This window comes from Lactuca virosa, chromosome 1 (assembly GCF_052849685.1).
Source record: "Lactuca virosa cultivar CGN04683 chromosome 1, Lactuca_virosa_CGN04683_v6, whole genome shotgun sequence".
NCBI classification, from domain to species: domain Eukaryota; kingdom Viridiplantae; phylum Streptophyta; class Magnoliopsida; order Asterales; family Asteraceae; genus Lactuca; species Lactuca virosa.
Window position 1 is genome coordinate 13,770,226 of NC_136426.1, and position 3,410 is coordinate 13,773,635.

Here is a 3,410-nt window from a genome sequence, read left to right on the forward strand (position 1 = left end):
TTGATAAAGTCATTACAAAAGATTGGATACAAACCGACTATGTTTTAATATTTTACATAACTACCCAGGATATTGTAAATTTATACAAACATAAACCGAAATACAAAGGTAATATTACAACTATTCTAAACCTTCCAACAGTATAAGACTATATTGGTTACTTATTCCCTGCAAATTTGTTAAACATTGAGAGGGTAAGCGGTGACGCTTAGTGAGTTCAATAATAGATACAATATAACGTTATGCCATATATATACTTTAATATGGCAGAAGCAAAGAGGAACAGGGAACAACAAAGGCATAATGCGAAAAGCTTTCAATATCAATCAATGAGACATAACAATTTCCATACTTGATATACAATCAATAAAGTTTCAGCACAAATGGCACAGAAAATACTCAGGAATATCGTTTTGCTAGAATATTTAGGCTTTCAGCCTTATCTTAGCATACTGCCGAAGCCAAAGTGATGCCTATGTCATACACTTCATGGTCAACGGTTCATACCAATACCCAAGTGATGCTTATGTCATACACTTCAAGTCAAAGGTAAAGCCTTGCTATAAAAATAGCGGAAATAATAACTCGAGATGATAACACGGAAAAGCACATAGCACATATAACACATAACATACAATTGTTCCTATATATTAAACTCACCTTGAATTAACCTGGGGTCAAAATAATGATTTGTGCAACATTCGGCTCTAAATATGACTTTCGTCGTTGAAAACCGGGAATTTTCTTGAAAACCGGGCCCTGCGAGGGTTGGGCTTCGAAACCGAAAAGATAAATTTTTCGGGCTTCTCGGGAATCTCGGGGAGTGTTTCGGGCATTGGAATTAATCCCGGGGCTTCGGGGGATGTCGAGATAGTAAAAATATGGAAAAAGGGGTCAAAAATGGCAAAATCCCATTTTTACCCGGGAGGGTTCGCAAGTCTCCTATTTATAGGAGAGGAGATCCGAAGGTCGGCCGAGAAGGGACACGCGGCAGCGAGGGGTTCAGACACGTGGCAGAAGCAGCGAAGGCCAGCGAGGCTCGGATGCAGCAGCTGGCGCGCTACGGATGCGAGGAGTCATCGGCTTCGGATGAGTCATCGGCTGGGTCTTCGGCTCGGACAGATGCAAGCTTCGGATTGGTCAGCAGCCTCGCTCGAATCAGGAGGCTACACGCGGGTCGGGCACGAGGAAAGCATGCGTGATCACGTGACGACTTCGGACACCTGTGCGACACGCGTCGCTTCTCAGACGCGCCACGCAGCAGCTTCGGACACGTGGCCAGCTCCGAGCGAGGGTGACGTGGCAGCACTATTCATGCGAAATTTCTCGAAAAATGTGCCCAATCTTGTAAAATCCATAACTTTCCCATACGGGCTCCGTTTTTGACGTTCTTTATATGCACGCGTAGAGAAAATTATGCTCTACAACTTTTGTTTAGACTTCGTTGGAAAATTTTGACTTTATTTTTATATTATTATTTTTAACAAACCGGGATTGGTAAATCCGTTAAAAATTCATAACTTCTTCATCCGACGTCCGTTTTCGTTAGACTTTTTACCGTTGTACTGCTAATGACGAGACCTTCGATTCTCGTTTAGGTTGTGTCGGCTAAAATCACTCGATCTAAAATTCGAGTTTTTAGCTGTCTGCTGCTAAGCTGAAACTTGTAAAAATCATAACTTCCTCATACGAAGTCAGATTTTGGCGTTCTTTTTATCAAAATTCTCGGTTTAACGAATACTGCGACTTTCATTTAGATCACTAAGGCTAAAAAGTAGTTTATCAAAAACTCACTTTTTACGTCATTCGGCATCGTGTTGGTTTTGTCGCGGATCTTCGATTGGTCATAACTTCTTCGTTATAACTCGGATTTCGACGAGGTTTTCGGCTACATGTTTCTAACGAGATTATCTACAACTTTCAATAATAAAATTTCACTTATTTTAAATTTTATATTTTCGCTAAATTTCACTATTTGGCTTTTAATTGGAATCTCATAAGACTTCCAATATTTTATGAGTGATTCTAAACATAGTTTTACTTTATTTCTAGTAAAAACTATCTGTTAGAACTCAACACTCAATTTTACATAATATTTCATAATATTATTAACTTTTTAAATTACATAACACGATTTCAAAACGTGTATGTTACAGGTACGATTGGTGATTGATGGAATTTTAATTGATGAAGGTGTTAGAAGGAAAGAATAACTTGCATCATGGACAATTGATAAAAAAAATGCAAGTTAGTGACTATGAATGTATGTATACAATTTTCTACTATTTTTGTTGTATTATTCTTCCTGTTCATATGATTTTGGAATTGATGATTCCATTGTTGTTTGATTAATTTGCTATCATTTTTGATTTATTCAGATTCGTTGATGTTGTTCCAAGGTTGATGACATTCTTAGGCCTGCAGGCTTTTGAACCTTGAGCATTTGATCCATCTTGGTTAGATATTCTAGCTTAACTCTTTGTGTATCTACTCCTTTCTGATATCTTTTAAAGTGACATTGCTGTCAAGACTAGATGTTTTCATTATTTACTTGGTAGAAAGCATGGAGCCTTCATTTCAGAGGGTAAATCCAACCAACATATTATTTTTTCTCAATCTCAAAAATTTGGTGTTTTTTTTTTTTTGTTGTACTCTGGAAAGTTCATGGCTAATACTGGGTTGCCCATGGAAAGTTCAGTGTTATTACTGGTTTACTGATTTGTTGCTTCACTCTTTTCTTGAAAGTTGGATACTTTTGATGGATTGTCCTTGGAAATATATTGCCTTTGTCGGTAGCACCCTTGGAAATATATTGCCTTTGTCGGAAATATATTGCCTTTGTCGGTAGCACCCTTAAACCCAAGGGCTCACCCATCCCTGGATTGCTCTCACCCGAGCACGCTTAACTGCAGAGTTCTTATGGGATCTGCTGCCCTCATGGCTTTAAAACGCGTTGTGTCAAGGAAGGTATCCACATCCATTTTAAGGAAATGCTTCATTCTCCTTCCAAGTTGATGTGGGATCAGGTCATACCAGCACTAATGCACCGGATCCCATCAGAACTCCACAGTTAAGCGTGCTTGGGTGAGAGTAGTACTAGGATGGGTGAACCCCCTGGGAAGTTTTCGCGCAGGGAGCCCAAAGTGGACAATATTATGATATGTGCCAGAGGGGGATGTTACAAATGGTATTAGAGCTAAGGGATGGGTCGATGTGTTCGACGGGGACGTTGAAACCTATAATAGGGGGTGAAGGCGGGCATGTTAGCTGCACCTGATCCCACATCGGCTGAGAAGGAGAACTAAGCATTCCTTAAAATGGGTGTGGATACCTTCTCTGTCACAACGCATTTTAAATCCATGAGGGCAGCAGATCCCATAAGAACTCTGCAGTTAAGCGTGCTCCGACGA

The 3,410-nt window shown here is 39.8% G+C and overlaps 1 pseudogene; it reads left to right on the plus strand.

Annotated features, from left to right (window-relative positions):
- Positions 1 to 3,019: 3,019 nt before the first annotated feature.
- On the plus strand, positions 3,020 to 3,139 carry LOC145151452 (5S ribosomal RNA; annotated as a pseudogene).
- The last annotated feature ends 271 nt before the right edge of the window (positions 3,140 to 3,410 follow it).